This window comes from Pseudorca crassidens, chromosome 2 (genome assembly GCF_039906515.1).
Source record: "Pseudorca crassidens isolate mPseCra1 chromosome 2, mPseCra1.hap1, whole genome shotgun sequence".
Classification (NCBI taxonomy): Eukaryota; Metazoa; Chordata; class Mammalia; order Artiodactyla; family Delphinidae; genus Pseudorca; species Pseudorca crassidens.
Window position 1 is genome coordinate 160242152 of NC_090297.1, and position 21954 is coordinate 160264105.

At 46.7% G+C, this 21954-nt stretch overlaps 1 protein-coding gene across 2 annotated transcripts in view; it reads left to right on the plus strand.

Moving 5' to 3' along the window:
- The window catches only part of KIF26B (kinesin family member 26B), a 500361-nt gene that overhangs the window by 341729 nt on the left and 136678 nt on the right, over window positions 1-21954 (plus strand). The gene's annotated exons all lie outside the window — the stretch shown is intronic.

The window sequence follows — 21954 nt, forward strand, 5'->3', positions numbered from 1 at the left end:
TGACCCTCAACATGATTCTTCCCGGGTTCACGGTCTTCAGTGGCCTCAGCCTCACCAGTGGTCCTTCTGGAGTTTACCCCACACCCTCTGCCCTTCTTCCTTGGTGCTCTTCTCCCTTTTCTCGATGATTTCTCCTGCCTCCTCCCATACCCTCCCACCCCCTATTTCATCACCCACTGGGAAAGTCCTAACTTGCTAAGTTACTCCTTCCAACAGAGTCTACATTTTAAGATTATGTTGAATAGAGCAATGTTTATTCTAACGGAAAGCATCCAGTCCTGGAATGTTCCATGGCATTGGGCAGGGCTTTCCCAGGCCCAGAGGTAAAGTAGGAGACCAGGCAGCCTGCGAGGGCTGCTCTAGCATCACTGGCCAGGGAGGGAGATGGAGGAAACCACACGAGCAGGAATCATGCAGGTGGGAGTGGCATCCCCGCGGGGGCACACACACTGCGGTCATAGTGGATGGCTGAGAGGCTGCCTTCTAAGGAGGGTGGGTACAAGTAACTGCAGGGCTTTCAAAACTGTAGAAAACAATTGAATTGTGGTAAGGTACACATAACAGAAAATGTACCTTGTGAGCCATTTTTAAGTGTGCGTGGACTTTGGTTTTGCTAAGAGGAGTTTTGGAACTTTGGTACCGGAGCCGAACTGCCCTGGACACAGTGACATCAAATGTCTCCACTGCAGTCTCCTTCTCCTCTCCTGCTCTGAGTGACACCCTACTTCTCTTCTGAGTACATGTGAACCAATATTTAAATGCTGTCGCTCTAAAGAGGTACTATTCGCCAACCTGTAGTACTCATACACCCCACTACGGCCCTGTCCAGAACACCTTGAAATGAACCACATAAGAAACTATCTTCCTGCATCTATAACAGTGGCCCAGTCTCTGGTTCCTAAAAGGGTTGATGCAGATACATCTTCAGGTGGGCCTGGTCCCCAAGCCTAGGGTCTTCTGTCCCTTCCTTCCCCCATCCCTTCCCCTCTCCCTGGAATTCTGAGACAAAGGGATCAGGGCACCAGTCAGGCACTGAACCAGCAGAAAGACTGTTTCCAGCCAGGGTGACCTGGGACTTGCACGAAAATAATCTGGAAGGCACTGGTCTAATCTTGGTTTCGTGATGTACTCTATGTAGGGGCCAGTTAGAAGTATAATTATAAGTAAGATAAGCAGCATAAGACCAGGTATAACTACAATTAATATTATAATCATTCACACACTAAAGCATGCAAACCACACACTTATTTTTTTTTTATTAATTAATTTATTTTTGCTGTGTTGGATCTTCGTTTCTGTGCGAGGGCTTTCTCTAGTTGTGGCAAGTGGGGGCCACTCTTCATTGCGGTGCGCGGGCCTCTCACTATCGCGGCCTCTCTTGTTGCGGAGCACAGGCTCCAGACGCCCAGGCTCAGTACTTGTGACTCCCGGGCGTAGCTGCTCCGCGGCATGTGGGATCCTCCCAGACCAGGGTTCGAGCCCGCGTCCCCTGCATTAGCAGGCAGACCCTCAACCACTGCGCCACCAGCGAAGCCCACACACTTACTTTTTTAACGTAAAGTACTATCCGTTTCTCTCATTTGCAGTCCGATGTGCTTCTTTCAGTGGGAGAGAAAGGGTGACATTATCCAGCCAGGAATGCAGGAAGCCCGGAGTTTGTCCATGGAGGTGGGGTCACCAGACTGGGTGTCACAGAAGGTGGCAGAAGGTGTGACTTCTGTCTGACGAGTGACCTCACGGCAGCTGTCCTGCTGAGCGTGGGGGTTGGGGCATTGGTGGCGAGAAAGTGACAGTGGGAGGGGGTGTGCTCTCTGGAGGGCAGTGTCATTATATACTTTTACTTGAGGACGTGTGATTGAAGCCAGAGGTCCGCGAGCACACCTCCCATCATGCTTCCTCCTGGTGAGACGTGTGCTTCACAGAAAGCCAGACGGCCTGGCCTTGACTCTGCCACGGAGGCACCGACCGTCTAAACTTGGTGGAGGCCCATTTCCCAGACTCATGCTTTTCCCACCCCGAGAGTCCACTACAACGAGGCACTGCATTCCTCTTATCCATATGGAAAAATCCCCGTAGGTTTATTTCTGTTGCATGTTAACGTTTCAAAGAAATACAGTGCAGTTTCATATAGAACATAAAAGAACTGGCGCTATATAGAGATCATTACATCTGAAGTAGAAAAGCTTGATTGAACTGCCAAAAGCAACTTAATGACTTAACCTGGGCGGGGTGGGGGGGGGCCCTTGAGGCGGGATGGGGAACAAACCCAGCGCAGCTGACGCCACTTCGCCCCACCTCTTATCCTTAACCACCAAGGACTTCCTCGGGAGACCTGAAGACGAGCTTTTGTGGGTTTGTTTAGAGCTCTCCTCTCATTTGTAGACGAGACAATGGAGGCCCCGATTTTCCAGTGCCTTCTGAGTCAAGCCCAGAGGTCAGGACCTGTAAGACATTTTATTCTCTTCCGTCTCACTGGGTGGCCTCTAGATATACATGACCTTTAAAAATCTGAGTGGAGACAAGAATGTAAGGGGACCATAATGGTAGCAAAATAAATTGGGAAGCGGTCACCTCCATCTGGTGGAGAAGGACATGTGTCCCTTTTCAGAGTCATGGATGGGAGAGAAAGGGCAGTGACGGGCCATGGTAGACACACAGCGAGTCAGAGGTGCTACACTGACCCCTCCCCTTGTCCCACTGCCGGTGATTTCCAGCAACAACTTCCTCCCTCCCCGCACCCCTTTCTCCACCCAGAGTCATTGCTGGCCACCAAGTGCATCTTGAGGCAAAAGCTTTTCTGGAGGCCACAGGGATGGAAGAACTTGGGGTAACTTCAGTGCACTTGGAGCTGAATCACAACACGCTCACAACACAGGAAACACCTCAGAATCCCTAGCACCTAGAGCAGTACTTGGCACACGGCAAATATTTATTGAGCATCTTCTATGTGTCAGGCCCTGTGCTGGGCTCTAGGCTTGCCCTGATGGACACACAGGCAGAATGCCTGCCCCGACAGCACTTATAATCTAGTCATTATAACAGTCAGCCTTAGACATCTCACCGACTTGGATCATTATGAAGGGCTATTTGACTTAAGGAAAAGTTGGAATCACAGACTTCAAATAATTCTGCCTAACTTTCGAGTTATATAAAGAAGCTATAGTACTAAGTGGTCTTGTAGAGACATTTTAATGAATAGATAAAGATGATTAGTGGATCAAAGCAGCTTAGTCCCTGTTTATATTTCATGAGTTTGGCTTTATGTAAATGATATTTCTAATCTGTTTGAAAATGGTTCCTTCTCCTAAGCCAGTAAAAGCTCTTCATGAAATTTGTTTGCACAATTAATTAACATCCATGTTTAAGGTTTATTTGTTGGTGTGTCAGACCTCTTAGTATTGGATTACAAGCTTCTAGAGCAAAGCGTCTTATCTGTTTAACTCACTCAGTATTTAGCTCTGCAGCCTCACCACGGGTGCATAAATGCTTTTAAAGGGGAGAATAGTAATGGCCACAGTCACATTCATGATGATGACAGTTCACCTTGTTAATTCTACTCTTCCTGGCAGTATTCCTGAAGGGAAATACATGAAGCATGAAGGGAAAAGAAGCCTTCTTTTCCTTCATAATCTCCAGGAATGTCTCAAAAAGATGGAATCATCACCACTCAGCCTTTGTTCCCCCAGATATGTTTTGGGAATATAAGAAAACTCATATAGGTGGGTACTAGCAACAAGAGAAGAGACTCTATAGAATTTGAAAAGATCATAAAAATTGGATGAAACGAACATGAATAATTATGGAAAATTGAGCTGGAGACAGGTTGCGGAGGGCTTCTCCTACTCGATTCACTCGGTGAATATCTGTAGACATACTGTGTGCCAGGTACTGCAGGAGGTGCCACTGCTGGGGACAGTACACAGAAGCTGGTTGGCTGCTCTGGGCCACATGCCTGCAAAGGAGCAGGGGGTGTATATCCTGATCTCCATGAACTCTAGGCCCCTGTGAAAATGCCTGCCTGGCGTTCAGCCTCAGCCATCACTCCTGAGCTACAAATGCTCTTTCCTTCTCCTGGGGACCCCTGCTTATCCCTAGTCTGGGTAGAGGAAGGGTTGTGTGGTATCCGTCACACTGGATCCCCATCGCCACTCATGCCCATCCATCTGTGCATTTCCGAAGTGCCTCACTGAGATTTCTCCTCTGTAGACGGTGCAGCCCCAAGGCAGACAATTCCGCGGAGTCCTTGGAGTTGCGATTTAGAAATAGACTTGCTTGTTTGGCTAAATTATCTTTCTTATGCAATAAAGGCTGGAGCCATTATTCTTTTTTCTTCACAGTCCTCGATTTTAAGTCATCTGCCTCTTATTTAGCACTACTTTTCAAACCTGGTAGCAACATATTTTGACCTCTGTTAAAACATAAAACATGTATTCTCTAAATAACATCTCTCCCCGCAACACACCTGTACACACACACACACACACACACACACACACACTCGCACTCACTCTCACTCACTACTTCGCTCATTTACCAGGTCCTATATTATCTAGGTTTAGTTTAATTCTAGACTTCCACTTATTTGGTAGTAAACTAATAGCATGGTAAAAAAATAAGTGAACCACGTGTGCTTTTCAGTAGAGATTCTTTCCCTTTACAGATTTCTTAACGTTTTTAGAGCAGAAGTCATTCGATTACTAAACCCTTGTGACACTGTAAGGAAGAAGAAGCCAAGATAACTGTTCAATTTATGTTCTCATTACAAGAGGAAAACAATAAGATAGAAAAATTAGATTAAAATAAGATTTTTTTAAGGTACAAATGTAGCTCTTATTCATTTTTTCAACAAGTAGAAATGGCCGATGTAGCTCTCTTGTTCAGGAAATGATGCCAGGTTATACCAAGGAGAAAATGTCATGCCTTCCAGCCCACCAAGGTCCGGGTTATTTAAATAGTATGCAAATTATCAAATTCCTCATTATCATTTCTACCATTCCTCATCCTGAAGCTTTATCAGAGAGAAAAGATTTGAGTCAGTCTGTAACATTCATTTCAAGTATTCTAATGTGATGGAAAATTCTCGATCCCACTACTCACCAGTGATTACTCCCCCCTTACACACGCCAGACAGTAGAAAGGAATCGTGAGCTTTCTATTTTGGTGTGCTTTGGGGGGTGGGGAGAAACAGACTGCGTAAATAATACATGCACATTCATCAGGATAGCTGGCCTGATAGCTTTGAAAATTGAATTGTTAGCTCTTCTGGGAAATAAACTCATGTGACCTTCCAGTCCCTAATTGCAGTTCTTTTCTGTGCTCGGTTGGTTGTGGTTGACTCGGCTAAGCTCCTGTAGTTAGAGTTTGGTTTTTTTCTCCTTCCTTTCTTTCTTATTTTGACCCTTCCTCCAACCTGCATCTCCAGAGAAAGGAGACTTAGGGAAAATGTTCTGACTCAAGGGAAAATGTTCTGACTCATTAATCTTCGCGGTTTCTTCTCCCCCCACCCACGCCGCCGTGTATGCAGAGGTGCACGCACCTGTCCTAGAGCCCGCCCCCCTCCGCCGCACATGCGCAGCGTGATGCTCCGCTACCGGAAACCGGAGCTCAGGAACTGCAGGTGCCGCTGCCCGGAGCGCTGCTTCTGGAGCCTGACTGCGCCGCTAAGTGATGGGGAGAGAGTTTTTTCTACACCCCCTGCCATGCCACTCTTGAATTTAGCAGGCTCATTCTTGCAAAGACGGGGAAGTATTAGGAAGATGTTCTCCATTAAAGGCCACTGGACAGAAAAGTCGTGGTAAACCACGTGTAAAAGAAAGTACGGCGGCCATTGTTGTTTTTCATTATTAACATGACTGCCGTTAAGACAGCTGACCAAGTTGTATGGATATAATTTTCTGTTGGCTTCATTATTAGGTCGAGAACGAGAAGGGTAAGGAGCACATTTCAGTTTAATTACATCAGATTTCTGATAGGATGGCACATTATATATAAAATACTCGTTGTCTGGTTTTCTTTGCCTGAAATATCTACACAGAGCAAACTGTATGAAAGGACTCTTGGGTAAGCAGGGAGGAAGTTTGTACCGTTTCAATGCCAGATTACATAAAGGACACCCAAAAAACGTTGAGTATTTTAACGTAAGTCTATTTAGTACTAGGCATCCTAACTGGGCATTCAGCACTGTGTAGTGCTGAATGATAGAGCTGCATGATGGAGCTGTTGTAATGAGGCAGAAACACCAAGAGCATCTAAAGGACAAGACCCTAGTGGTCCTTGGCCCTGCTTACTCCTCAGCACCCGAGTTGCCCTGGGAGGGTGACATCGGGGAGATGCTGCTGCCTAGTGCTGGCGCTGTGGCGATGTGTAAGCACCATCAACATCCCTCACTGAGAAGTTTTCCCAAAGACCATCTTGTCCAGTCCTCCCACTGTGCATAGGAAGAAACTGAGGCCCAACAAGATGAAGTAACTTGTCAACCCATTTTTGTGGGAGAAGACAAAAATTTAAGCTTTGGGGTGTGAAAGATCATGAAAGTCATGAAGACTTTAAGGCAGAATTTGAGTGATTCTTAAGCTTTTCCCCCTTTATGTGACTTTCAGCTTCAATTCTAAGACTCTATTTTTTTAGGTAGTAAGTGGAACTGATAGGGAGGGGTGTGTGTGTGTGTGTGTGTGTGTGTGTGTATGCACACACATGCACATACTTGTGTGGAAGGAGGTGGAAGGTGATTTTTCTAAAGGGTCTTTTTAAAGACTATAAACCTTTACCATAATTGGAGGATAGGTTTGGGGCCTCCCTGAATACCTGTAATCCCTAATTAGCATCCTGACTTACGGAATGAAAACACGAGATAAAATGAGGGAATTCTCTCTGGAATCAATGCCACTTTCTCAATTAAACAAAGGGCAATAAGTTGGATGATAGTGCCAGAATAGGGCTTTTGATCATTCTTTGTCCAAAAACCACATTTTAGTCAGGCTCAGCACAATTAGACAATTACTGATATCAAGAGTATGGGAACAGTAGGTATATTTTAAGCTAACATTTCTAACATCTTATCTTTCTGCGTCTTTCTCTTGCTGATGGCTGAAAGAGAAGTTAACCATGATTTGCTATAATTATCCCATTAAAATGGGATTGATAGTAATGTTTTATTTTTAAAAAATGGTGAGTCCAAACTGCTGAGTTAATTAGAAAGTTGTCCTTTGTGCCTCAGAGTAGGAAACGCTCTTCTTGCCTACTCAATGACTAGCATAGCAAAACATTTGAATTCCTTTCTAATGCTTCACTGAACTAAAATGTATCATTATGGAGGGGGAAAATCGTTCTGATACATTCTTAAAAGCAAAACATATTTTGCTTAGATTATTAAATAGTGTCTGAAATAAAAATCCTCTAGCTCCTGACAGCCACAACATAAGACTCCCTACGTTCTCTCATATTGCTTTCCAAGTTCAGGTTAGCTCTGTTCTGTGATGCTGTCTTCGTCCGTTCCAGCTACTATCACAAAAATACCATAGACTGGGTGACTGAAACAACAAACACTTATTTCTCTCAATTCTGAAGGCTGAGCAGTCCAGGGTCAAGGTTCTGGCAGATCTGGTGTTTGATGAGAGCTCTCTTCCTGATTTGCAGACAGTCACCTTCTTGTTGTATTTCACATGGTAGAGAGCAGAGAGAGAGCACAAGCAAGCTCTCCTGTCTCTTCTTCTAAGGACACTAATCCCATTCATGAGGGTGCCACCCTGATGACCTAATCACCTCCCAAAGGCCCCACCTCCAAATACCATCACCTTGTGGGTTAGGATTTCAATATATGAATTGGGAACAGGTGAACAAGCATATGGTCCACAAACCAACCTCTAAGTTCCAGCATTGAATCTGAGTATTTGACTTTCTAGATGAAACAACAGAAATAGAACCGTGGCAGTAGCATTTAGTGCTAGGGACAAAATTCCTTCCAAGTTTCTTTTCCTGTTCCCTTGGTCTTGCCTGTGTGTTCCATGCTATAGCCAACTATTCAGATAGAAATTTTGTTTATTTGCAGCTTAGCTGAGATCTCCTTACCACCAACAACGAGTATTTGGTGATTCATTAGTGGAGCAGTGTACCAGCTGTAGCGAATCAAATCGTGAACTTGATCTGTTCCTTGTTTTAAGTATTTTGAGAAAACATTTTGCCATATTTGTACCAGAAGGTTTTCAGTGAAGGGCAAAGTTTTAAAAACCCAATCAGTAAAATACTCCCTGCACTGTGTCATGTAAAGCAGTGGAAAGTTAAAAATCACAGGAAATGGGAAGATCAGAGAGCAGGATTGTTGGTCTGCCTTCCCCCACTCCGTCCCCCATTCTATAGAACACGGTAGAAGTAGCACCCTACAGGGGCCCCAAAGGACGCGAGGGCGAATAAAACGCCATTCAGACTACCACCAGCTACACGGCTCTGAAATCAGCCTGTCTGCTCTGGTTCTAAGTGCAAGTGGCCAGAGCCTGGGCAAGAAGGGCACCAGAAAACTTGCTCTTGTCTAGAGGTCCTGCTGTTTCTCTTCTCAGCTTCTGCTTGGCTGGTTCCTGCCCATCCCAGGGATATCTGCAGAAATGCCACTTCCTGGAGGAAGATTTCCCTGGTTAGGTGCCCCATTACGTGTTTTCATAGCACCCAAAGTTTCTCTTCATTGCATTCATCACCCTATAGATAACTGATCTCTATAGTTCCATGTTTAGTGGGTCTCTTTATTGGCCGTAAGCTTCATGAAAGCAGGGCTATGTCTCTCTCACCCCACTTTGAATCCTACCCAGGTGCTCAGTAAATAGTAGGTGTATTAGTCAGGGCTCTCTAGAGAAGCAGAACCAACAGGATGCATGCGTGTGTGTGTGTGTGTGTGTGTGTGTGTGTGGAGAAGAGAGGGAGAGAACACACAGTCGTGGAAGCTGGCAAGTCCAAAATGTGTGGGAAGGCCGACAGGCTGGAGACCCAGGGGAGAATCTGCTGGCAGAATTCCCTTTTCTTCCAGGGAGGTCAGTCTTTTTCTATTAAGACCTTCGACTGCTTGGATGAGGGCCCTTCACGTTATGGATGGTCATCTGCTTTACTCAAAGTCTGCTGATTTAAATATTAATCTCATCTAAAAAATACCTTCACAGAAACATCTAGAATAACACTTGACCAAATATCCGGGTCCTGTGGCCCAGCCAAATGGCCACAAAAAATTAGCCATCATACTAGGTGAATGAATGGATGGATAGAATCATGATCTGGGTCTCCATTCTGCAGTGATGATCCTTTACATCTGTGTAAGGCTTGTGGCTTACACTTCCCTTCATCCGTATTGTCTCTCTCCATCTTTCATACAGTTCTAAGAGGTGGGCAGTAGGGGGCAGGAGGGAGTGTTAGATCCTCCTGATGGATGAGATTCAGAGAAGGTAAGACACTTCCCAGAGGCGTCACAGCTTTTCAGAGTGGATGGGAACACCCTACATCTTTGTTTCCAGTATTCTTTTCCTGATCTTACACCATATATTGGCCATTTCTTTGTGCCACTGAAGCACCATTCTGAGTGTTTCACAGGTATTAGCTTGTTAAATCCTCATTACGAGTCTGTGGGAAGGGTCTGTTATAATCACCCCCATTTTACATCGGAGGAAGCCGAAACAGATATGAGGAATCTGCCCGAGTTTGCATGCCTGGTCCGTGGTGGGGCTGGGATATATATACGAGCCCTGGTTCTGGGACTTGTTCTCTGGATGGCTACATGATGCCGTCTCTCTACACACTTCATATGTAGTCATTTGGCTTCAGCAAAGACCCGGTAAGCAGACGTCCCTGGCTGTCATGGGGCAGCTGCGTTTGCAAGGTGGTGAACATGGACGAGGCAGGCACCAGGGCATCCTCTTCTGCTGCCAGCATCCTGCCACTGTCCTCTCCACTCGTCATCTCAGAGAGCTTTGTAACTGTCCCTGTGGTGTTTTAGCCCTTGTATTAAAAGCTCTGATGGTTTGGATTGTCTTGTGTGGCTCCTATTTCCATGCAGTAAGCAAGCCAGTGAAAGTAAACTAATGTTCAAAATGATTGTTAAAAGGCCAAAGCAAACCGGAAAATGTCCTGAATTCCATGAGAGAAAAGTCCATTGTACTTTAGCCGTATTCCAGAATGACAACAACTCTGGGTCAGAGCTGGGTGGGACAGGACCCCTGGCGCTGACTTAACGGTGAATCTCATACTACACTATATTGAGCCATGTGGGTGATTTGAGTCCCATGAAAATTCTGTGTCTAGAACACTAGCTCAGTGCCGATAGCAATGTTTGAATGTTGACTTCTGTTTTAGGAGGTATGTTGTAGGTATTTATTGAGCAGTGGTCTGTGGAGACAGTGCTGGGAGAGGCAGCACGCCCTGAACCCATCCTGCCTGCCCTCCCTGTCTGGCTTCTGCTCTTAATTTTCTCTCATAATGGACCACTCTCTCCCGTGTCCACACCCACCCCCTCTTCCAGAGCCGGCTAAGTGCCTGCTTTCATCAGCATCCCATATCTATTCCCCAAGCCGGCTCCCCGGATCCTCTGATGTTTTGTACCATGTACTTCCCCTAGCCCAGATTCTGCTCATTAACCATTTACTGCTTTACATTGCTCTCATTGTTTTATGGGTATAATTTATCTCCTCCACTGAGTGTTTAGTCGTGAGAGTGGGGATCTTGGTTGATACTGCTTTCATATCCCCACAGATGCTTAGCCATATAACAGGCAGACAGAACTTCCGGCACTGAAAGATATTAAAGTATAGAGTATAACGGTCATTTTATGATTATTTTTCCTGCTTTTGCCTACGCCATCCCTCACTCATTTATCCATCATCCATTCATGCATGTGTCTGTCCACTGGTTCATTCATAAGGCAGGTATGATGTACGTGCTCTGTGTCGGTCACTTTGGGAATACACAGATGAGTTCAAAATGGTCTCTGTCCTTAAGGATCCCCCACATTGCGATTTGGAAGAGTTAAAAATCATTCTTTAGGTAGCCAACTCAAACTAAAAATACCTGTTACTGTTATCATCATTCATGAGGCTGAAATTTGTACAAGATAATTGGCTTCCTGGTGAGTTTTCTCCCTTTTTACTGAATACACTGTCATCTTCCTAAAGTATTCAGATTGCACTGTAATGACAACTGATAGTGCAGCAGGTGGGGAAGGATGTACTTTTGTTTCGTTTTTAACACTTTGATGTACTACCTGCAGTTTCGCTGCGATTAGTTCGTATGAATGAATCACAGTGGCGTGCAGAGCGTTTGTGTTCCTGCAGACTCTCTTAAAAGAACTCACATGTCCTTTACTTACAGATAGAATTCCCCTGAAAGTACGTGATAAGGAAGTTGTACTCGTCCTCTCTGAGGTGGGCTGAAGCAAGGGGCTTTGTTCAAGGTCGTAGAGAAAGCCATCTACCATCCTGGGTTATGTTCCTCCATTGCCTCTGCATTCTCCATTCTGCTTTTCTCACCGAGGGAGCCGCTTCCGACCTTTCAAAGTTCCCATGTTGCCTGGTTTCTTTTGAGAATGCTCCTGTTAAGATATGAGACTAACATCGATGATCGGTGAGATTCTGAAGTTATCTCGAAAAATATGTGTACTCGATGGTGGTATAGTCTGGAGTGGGGATGAGCAGAGGGGACTAAAGGAGAATGAGAGGGGTTTGTATTAATTAGAAGTCTTTTTAGTTTCAGGCACTTTCACAGAAACTCAAACTGTCAGGAATGGGAGATGACTGGAGGGATGTTGGTGACTATGGCCCCAGACCCGGGAAAGTCAGGAAGGCCTGGAGCTGGGTCCACTGAGGATCCAGGACTGTCTTTCTCTCTCTGCCTCTCATTTGTGCTTCCTCCACGTTTTGGCTTCATTCTTCAGTTCAGACCAGCCTTGGCCCTCACACAGCTGCTGACGGCTCTAAAGCATCATTATCTTATAGCTCCCACCAGCAGACCCCACACACTCCTGTGACCCTAAGCTCAAAATTCCAGAGAAGGGCTGGAGTTGGCCCTGATTGGGTGTGGGGTGTAAAACAGTGTCTGCTCCCATCGGCATATCAGGATTGGAGTGGAGAGGTGTATGTCCGAGTAGAAGGAGATGCTGCCCCACAGCAGACAAAGGAAAGCCATCCTCTGCACTTTCAGAGGATTTGCAGGAAGGTTCAGTGAGCATTTAGGAAGAAAGACTAATGTAGGGGATGACGTACCTCAAATTCAGATGCGACCCAGTCAGTAGTTACTGAACTTTTGAAATAAGGGTTTCTTTGGGAGTTCATTTTGTGGACCACTCATTTAGCGGTTTCTGGGGAAGAGTGACATGCCTATTCAAGAGAGCTTAGAGAAAACAGAAAACAGGCATAAGCTCAGAGAGTGAAGTGGGGAGAAGTGCATGGGGAAGAAAATCTAAGACCTTGGAGACCTCAGAGGAGGACCTCAGCATCTCTGTGGCAGGTGAGCACTGACAGTCTTGTGGTTCTCTCTGAAGAGACAGAGATGCAGCCCCGAGTCAGGGCTCCAGCTTGCAGGTGGCGTTGATCCCAGATGAATGGTCTTACATCTGCCAGTTAATGCTGGCCGCAACCTGCTTACTCTGTAGAGCAAGGATTGCACAAAAATGCCCAAATTTTAGCACATTAATCTTCATCAAAATGATTTGTTTCTCTCTCTACCCCACTCCCACTGTGGCTCCCCACAGCCATCCCATTTCCCTAGTAGTGTGGAACTCACTGCCAGAAGGATGCACTCTCCCAAATTAACCCCATCTAGAAGTTACACTGTGAAACGTACACCTGGAGGGAGGCTGTAAGTGACATCTGTCTCAATCTAGGCCGTGGTCTAACTCCCAAGAAACACTCATTCAACAAACACTCCTGACTGCCTACTCAAAAGTACCAGGCGTTGTGTGGAAGACACCAGCTATGTAATAGAGCAAAAACAGATAGAGGGTTTTTTTTTTTTAATTTTAGGTTTCCAGAATTTTCCAAATATCTTGGATAGTATCAATAATATGTGTTCATATATATTCATCTTTAGTTAGCAGAAAATCTGAACAGATTGGTAGATTTTAAGTGGCCTTGAATTGGCAGTCTAGGAGAGAATCCAGATCTCTTTGCAGAGGGGTAGCCAAAAGGAAGCTCTCAGCATCTTCACTTTCTCCATTGTCATCACCACCAGCAGTGCGATGAGTTAATGAAGTTGAATGCGGTGCAGTGGAAGGAACATGGATTAGAGATGTGCGTCAGAATCCCAGCTGTCTTCCTTCATTTGCTGTGTGGCCTGAGGGACTTTCTTAGTCTGTTCAGGTTGCTATAACAAAATACCACAGACTGGGTAGCTTATAAATGACAGAAATTTTTTTCTCATGGTTCTGGAGGCTGGAAGTCTAAGATCAGGGTACCAGCATGGTCCAGTGAGGGCCCTCTTCTAGGCTGCAGGCTTCTCATGGTATCCTTAACTTGACAGAAAGGTCGAGGGAGCACTCTGGGACTTCTTTTATAAGAGCATTAATCTCATTCATGGGGGCTCCACCCTCACAACGTAATCACCTCCCAAAGGTCCCACCTCCTAATAGCATCATCTTTGGGGGTTAGGATTTCAACATATACATTTGGGGGGAACACAGACATTCCGGCCATAGCAGGAAGGGTTCTCTGGGTCTTAAGCTCATTATTTGCAGAGGGGGGAAAATAATTATACTTTGTCACAAGGTAATAGCAAGTCTGCAACAACTGTGCTTGAGGAAACAAGGCCAGCTAGATTTGGACTGTGGGAAAGCCTCTTCTCGTGGTCCCGTGGAGCTCAGGGCGTGGTGGGATGTTCCAGACCAAGAAAGGTTGGGACTGAGACTTCCAGTGATCCATCGGTGTGGAAGCTTTAGGCGGGCTGTTCACGAGATGGCTATGGGAGATGTGAGTTCATATTTAGGTCTCAACTTGGATTTAAACCTATCAGGGGAAGAGGCACAGGTGAGATACAGGTATTTTTGGGGAAAGGTCCAGGTTGAGGCCAATCTCGGAGGATGTCCATCCAACCAGAAGTGAGATATTTAGTCAACAGCCCTCCAAGGTTGAGGGGGAAAGGGGGTGACATTGAGGGGAACAACACTGGGTTTCAGGGACAAGAAATCCATCTTGGATACTAAGAAGGCCCTTGATTCTTAGAAAACTAGAGTCCTAGGATCACAGCCAGAGCAGCCTGGAATGAATGACCAACCATCTAGATGCAGGGCCAGTGGGTGACCACCTGCAGCTTCTTGGGGTCCTCTTGTGAAGGACAAGAGTGGTTCCCGGGCCCACAGGGGACTGAACCTGGATTGTGTCAACGGCTGCCCAAATTCTCCACCCCACTCCTGTCCAGCTGATCACATGGCTTCCCTTTTAAGCTCACCCTTGCCCTCAGCTGAACATCCAACACACTCAGCCGGGGGCTGCCTGGGGCTACTCCAGCCCTCCAGCCTGACCTTTCCCTGCTGGCCCCTTTGCACCCCAGTGAATGGCTTTCAGTCCTGCAAGGAGGGTTCTTCCTCTCACTTCCAGGCCTTTGGACCTGCTCCCACATCTTCCTCCTTGGTTCTTAACTCATCTTTCTTCTTCAGGCTTGAATGTGGGCGTTATTCTCCCCCGGAAGTTTCCCTTGGGCTCCCAAGCCTCTTGCTGTCCTCACAGCACCCGGTGGGGCTCCAGTTCAGTGTTTACTTCGCTGTGTTGGATCTGGCCCACTTCCCCCGGGGGCTCTGAAAGCAGGGACTTCATCTGACCATGTCCAGGCCCGGTCCTCCCTGCACACAGTAGGTGCTGGCTAAAGGTCCGTTCACTGAGGGTCACAGTGCAGAGAGCTTCCGGGACAGGGTGCCCACCATGTTTCCTGCCTGCCCTCTCAGAACATTCAGGTTAAATAATTTCAGTCACCATTTACTTGCAGAGCAACATAACGCTTGGGAAGGACACATTTATTTGCAAGGCCAAATGCATGACGTTGTCACTCACAAGACCTCAGTCCCAGTGTCTCACTTACCCAGGCTTGGAGAGAGGTGAGAAGGGGAGAGGGTTAGGTAATGCATTTTCTGTCTAGGCAATTTAGTGTCACAGAAGATGCTCTCAAATCTTTGACAGGAGTCGAGGCAGAATTCTTGTCAGATTATATAAGAAAAACGACTCATCATTCTGCTACATCCACTGGAATCTATTATGGGTTTTCTTAAAGCCTTTGTGTATGCAGGCTCATGGTACTTAAATTAAAATTGAAGGAGATCTGTTTTTACTACCAAATGGATAGTGAGTAACAAAGGTTTTTGATTTGTTCTTGGGTAAGTCTGTTTTTCTCAATCAATATTTTCAGCATTTTGGCTGATTTCATGCCACATTATATGTTACTGACGCGCCAGGCCCCTTCGAGGTGCCTCCCTGTCTGTTCACCTGACCTGGTCTCTGCCAGGGATGCTTGTCTCCCCATCACTTGCTGGCCTGGAAGAAATGCCGTTCTTCCCTCAAGGCCCAGCTCCTGCGTTACCTGCCACCTGCAGCTCCTCCCCCTGGTCCCACCTCCATGCACTGTGCATGTGCTCCTGTACAGACCATGAACGTGGAGGAAAGGGGCTGTATCTTACCTTTTTTGCGGGGGGTATTTATTCATTTGAATACACAGATGCCTGTCACTTCAATTCATTGAGCATCTCTCCCATTTGGCATCTCCTCGCTTGGAAGGAGACTCAGATACCCCCAAGATGCAGATCTTGCCCTTAAAGAGCTTTCCTTCTGCTAAGGGAGGAGAGAGACATGTTGAGCTACACGTATGATGCTGGGCCTGGCAACTTACTATTTCATTTCTTTCCTATGAAATAAAATTGTAGCTTACAGTATTTTAATTTTAATTCTTCATTTTAATTCTGCCATGATATTTGTTTTAAAATTTCGAGATCATCAGATGTTAATCCTCTATTCCTCTTACTATATTCTGTTCCTAATTCTATTAGCAGAAGAACGAAGAGGGAACTTGGATTTTGTGTTGCTTTCACAGAGTACAGAGGTTTCAAACATCTCACTTCACATCATGAAGGTTCTCGGGGACCCCATAAGTTTCTGGGAACAGAGAAGTGCAACTCTGACAAGCTGTCAGTCTCTCCCCTCCTGAGGAAGTCTGATGTGGAAATCTCAGGTTGTGACACCTGCTGTCAGGTGCTCTGTCTTTCCTGAAGACATCCTTCCCTCCAGCTGTAAACTCCCTCACCACCCCTCACTCCCTGCCCCTACAGTGTTTTCATCAGACAGTGGTGACAGACAGACCCTCTCTCCACCCAGGTGGCCTCCCCCAGACTCCCCTGTGCTCTGAAGAGAATAGATTCTGGACTTCGGCGTCTCGCCTTCAAAATCACAGCCCCCAAGGGGTGCCATGCTCAAGAATAATGCAGCTTGTACCCTCTTCCTGTGGGAAGCCTGGTTGATAGCAGCACAGATGTGATAGAGGGTGGCCCCGATCCCTTAGGAGAAACGGAAGCACCTTAGAGAGGGGTTAAGTGCTGCCCCCAGAAGCCAGTCACCTGGTGCCCTGGATGCTGGGAACGTTTCCGGCTCACGGGTGGCTGTGTATCATGAGGGGTGTTAGACAGACAGGAGGCAGTGCTGAAACCCCACAGTGCAGAGCTATTTCCAGTTTGGTCTTGGCCTGTTAATACTGAAACAGCAATGGTGCAGGCACAGACCGACAGACAGTACAGGGGTGGTGGAGGACGAGAGCTGGACATGTGGGGAACAGCCTGGGCAGCCACAGATACAGAGGGAAGCCATGTGGTGTGTGGAACGCTCCCCTCCCGGGAGAAGAGCAGACCTGAAACAAGAAAGGTGGGGTCATGTGCACACACAAACCAAGTGAGTGAACTGCTTGTGTAACTAAGGGGCAGGTACGTTCACTGTGGAGAGAACCACTAGAGCCATTCTCTGTAATTCTGACTCAGCATTGATTTTTGAATCCCAGCAAAAAAGGGAATAGCGTTCTCATTTCCACGGTAATAATAATCGTAGCTAATACTAACATAGTGCTAACTGCTGAATGCTGTTCTAAGTTTTTGGCATACGTTCACTTACACGAATGACACATACATAATACACACAGCATGCTTACCCGTACTAACTTATTTACATGTATGGTGCACAAATGTGTGTTTACATACATTAACTCATTTACAGACGTAGTACATTTATGTATTGTCCTGGTCCATTGGGGCTGCTGTAACAGAATGCCATAGACGCGGTGGCTTAAACAACAAACATTTATTTCTCACAGTTGATTGATGAAGATGCTGGCAGATGTGGTGCCTGGTGAGAGCCTGCCTCCAGGTTCATAGATGACCGTCTTCTGGCTGTGTCCTCCCATGGTGGAAAGAGTGAGGGAGCTCTCTGGGGCCTCTTTTGTAAGGGCACGAATCCCATTCATGAGGCCGCCACCCTTATGTCCTAATCACCTCCCAAAGGGTGCACCTCCAAACACCATCACACTGGGGGTCAGGTTTCAACATATGAATTCTGGGGGACACAAAGTTTTGGTCCATAACACATATGTTAGCTCATTTACATACACAATACATTTACATACATGAATTTAAATCTATTTTACTGGTGACAGACAGGCACGGAGAGTCCCACGCCTGAGGTCAAACAGGTTAACTCTGGCTCCAGAGTCTTAGCTCCTGCGAGCTCTGCGTCAGCTTATGCTGCCTCTCACGGTGTGATTTGGATCAATAGCATGTCTGTGTGCATCTTACCAACTATTATTAGTAGTTTCATCAGCCCACCAGCCCCTCACAACAGACCCACAGAGCATTTTACAAATGAGGCAGAAACCGAGGTTTCCTAGTCATGGAGGGATTCAGTGGGGACGTGAGGGCTTGTCCAGCTCTGCGGCCTCATCCTCCTGCAGCATGTACTACCGTATTAAACCACCCCTCCAACCTTTTACCCCAGGGCCGCGGTGGTCACTGTTGCACACCTGGATGGCTGAGGGGGCAACTTCAGGAGGGACCACATCCTACCAGCAACTTAGTTCTCCAGCTGTCTCTGCTAGACTTGGCCATGAAACCACCTTCCAGCCGTGTGAGTGGCCACCGCCAAGAGTCAAGCCCAGAGATTAGGAAGGGCGGAGGATGGGGGTGGGGGGAGGCGGTGTCAGGAATCCTACAGAGAGGATGAGACGTGAGAGGGTAGTTTGGTTTGTGACTTTAACCTTTTGCACTTAATACGACAGACTTCAAAAAACATAACCTGGTGGCCAAAAACTGGCAATTTTTAGGTTTTACCCTTAAAATAGGAAGATCCTCACATTGCTCGAAAGGGATCTTCAGGGAGAAACTTACCAAACTCGCACGGTTGGCTCTTCTGGTTCGGCACATGCTCATTAGGAAAGCCAGGCCAGGCCTTAGGATTTGAGCCTCTGTTCCCAACTTTTATGCACACCGATTCCCCTGGTGTCTGCACGACTAGTCATTTTCCCATCTGTCAACACAGTTAGGGAATCTACGTGTTAGCACAAGGCCGAGACCTCGGCTTCTCTGCTCTCTGCCTGGATGACCCATTGCTCTTGGAGAAATCCTTGAGAGCCCCCAGGAGGGCGTGAGTCCCCCTGTCTCTGCCCCTTTGTATGCACTTATCCCACTGCGTTGTCGTTCATTACTTGTCCGACTTCCCATCCGACGGTGAATTCCTTGTGAGAATTTGGAGAATCATTGCCTTGGCCATCTTTACATGGGCCGCCTTCCCACCTCCCAGCACAGAAGCTGGCACTCAGTACATGTGTGTTCAGGGAATGAATGTGAGCTCCTAACAGTGGATTCAGAAAGGAGCCTATTAAAGGCAGAAGTCAGCAAAATTCAAATATTTCACATCAAATTCCATTGTCTTCCTGAAGACACCCCCTGAGTGCAATGTTGAACCCGTCCTTGCTCCTTCCCACCCTCCCAGCCAGGCCCCAGCCTCCTTCCCGGTACTTTCCCACAGTTTCCTGTTTTCTCTACTGGGCATTCTTCTCTTTCTGACCCCGTTCAGTGTGTCCTCCCAACCACAGAATTATATTCCTAAACTCCAAGTGCGATCATTACACTTAATTACACTGGATTCCATTAAACAGCTGAGCAGGTCATGCTAGGCTCTGTACAATTCAATCCCAAATACCAGTGAGGCTCCCCACTTCGTTCCTACCCCCAAACGCCACCACCTGCACTGCAGCCAAACTGAAGCCTCAGTGTCTCCTGACCCTTTGTGTCCTGGAGTCTTCGCACCTGTTCTCTCTGCTGGAATTCACTTCCCCCCATACTCAGCCACACAAACTGCTAATCCTCTGGACCACCCTTCCCCAGGCAGAGTGCACTTGCACTTTCCTCCTGTCTCTGCCAGGACTTCTTCTTGGCCTGTCTCTCTTTACTACTGCTGAGACCTCCTCCAGGGCAGAAGCTGGTCATGATTGCATTTCCTGCTCCCAGCTTGATGCTGGAGTTGCTTCCCCTGCCCTTTTAAATGTGAACGGCTGTGAGGAGGGGACAACATTTTGAAAGCTTGGGGTTAAGTCCTGTCTGCAGTAACTCAGAAAGATAGGAGAAGGACCACCTCAACTGTGTATCTTTACATGAGGCATCAACAAAGGCTTTTCCATTGAAACCCAACCTCAAGATACATACATGTCCCCTCCCATTGCGGCAGAGGTCACAGACCCCAGGGAATGGTCTCCTTTCCAGAATAACGTTATAAAGAACAAAATTTGAATGCCCACAGTTTTTGGAGTTCACTGTGGTGAAATACACTAATTCAGACGTCACTGTCAGGAATGACGGACCCTCGCAAGTCATCTGCACAGTGTTCCTTAGTGTGTGTTCTCGCTCAGGTGAGAAATTAAGGTCATGACATCGGTAATGTCAACAGTATTCCACCTCTGAAATAGATCTACATGGAACAAGGGAGATGAGTTAATTTGCCTCTGTGGCCCTGCTTTAAAGGTGCACAGAGTTAGTTCGTGCAGATTAGTTTCGCGTTTGCTACAGGAAGTCAGTGAGCCATTTTCACGTCATGCGTGGAATAGGTAAGTTGGCTGCGGGGCCTCTCTTCTTTTCAGTTCAGCCTTTACCCCACTTGCCTCCCGCCTTCCAGGTAATACAATACCTGCACCCAAAGGGCCGCACGTTCCACCCCTCAAGTTCCATTCCTTCAGGGTCCTGCAAGTTAACGGCAAATTAGATGACAGTTGTGTGCACTGTACAGAATCTTTTCCAGAATCAGGTAGAATATGAATGAGGGGATGAATGAATGCATGAATGAATACCAAACAAATAAATGCAATTCCTTGTGCTAAGATTAAAAACAAAGAAGGGAAAAAAAGAAATTAAGGGCAAAACTAATGATTATGTCTCTTTCCCCAAAGCAGAAGCTTTCAAAGGCAACATACTGTTTTCTAAAACTTGCTTCTCCGGCCATACTCGAGCCAAGAACACAAGGTCAAAGTTAAAATGGCTGTGTGCACCCCCATATCCTGGGTCCCGAGTGTGCATAGCCCTGCCCCCCAGCCCGGGCACAGGGTCAGAAGTAGCAAATGATGATTAATCAGGTGCCTCCTGTCTTAAGACACAGTCAACGTTTACTGTCTCTGCAGACCAGACTGTAGAAATAAGCAGACCCATAAAGGCCTGCAATTACTATTTCCCCGGAGATATTCCAGATGCTGCTGGGTAGACTGTGACAGTGGCAGCGCTCTTCCTGCTTCTGATTTATTCCATCCTGGAGGAGCTTTCCTTACATGGGCTTTTCCATAGAAGTGACCGCTCCTGGCCTTTCAGGAGCTGTTTCAAGTCTTCTTATTTGGCCACCCTTTCAGTGACTGGTGATGGACAGAGCTGTGCCCCCGAGTCCTACCTTGCCAAGTGGTGGAGTGGCAGACTTGCCTTCTCCGGCCCCCCGCCGAGCCTGTGCACCCTTCTTCCCTACCATCCCCAGGAGCTGCTGAATAGGTTTGATGCGAGATAGACCCTGGCTCGAAGGGGCCTATCCCACCCCAACCAAACGCTGACATTTTATTGTGACCTCCAGTGGCGTACAGAGATGACCAGTGGCAAGAACACCACCAGTTTGGATTGGAAGGGCTTTCTTACATTCTTCAAACCAAACCGCACTGATAATTCAGTGGTCCACCATGACAAACTCTGAAAAAACTGGCCTATTTGCTGAGTGGTTCCCACTAGCTGAGCTCTGCAGAATTGGGGGATGTCGTGTAGCTGGATCTCAGGACAAAACTCTCCTTCAAATACTAAGAGTGCAAGCGGGATGGGGTTGTGTGGGAGCATGATGCTGTCATCATTCCCTGTTCGAGAGTTTTCGTCTATATTAACAGTCTTGGGTTAGAATTCAAAGGGGAAAAAGGCTCTCAGAGTCTTGTTTGCAAGGCTTGAAAGCGTGTGAAACGTCACATAGTTGGAGGCGTTTCCCTTGGCGTGTGCAAAGGCATGAAAGGGAACAGGGAGCTAGAGGGAGCATTTATTGATTAGCTGCTGGTCTGGGCCAGTGACATCACACTCTGGTCCTGGGGTCCCAGGGTCTCGTGGGGCTTCCTTGAGGGAGTTCTTAAAAGAAACTGAAGTCATAGAGAATTCGTTTATTCTGTGTCTTCACTTGCAAGTTCTGCCTCTTCACTCAGTGTCATAGCACCGGTAAAGGATATGAGAAATAATAAACAACCCCAAGGGTTTCATGATCTCCGAGTCTTAAAGCCATTCATCCAGGCTGTGCTTCTGAAGGGAGCCGATACAAGAGGAATGATTTTAAAAAAACTGGAGATTATGTTCTGTGATTTCCCTACTCTGAGCCAGGGCAAGTTAGACCTTATTACCAGGTTTAAGATGATGAAGATGATTGGCTTTGCTCCATGCTCACTGGAGTAAGAGGAGAAATAGGTTTAAGGGGACAC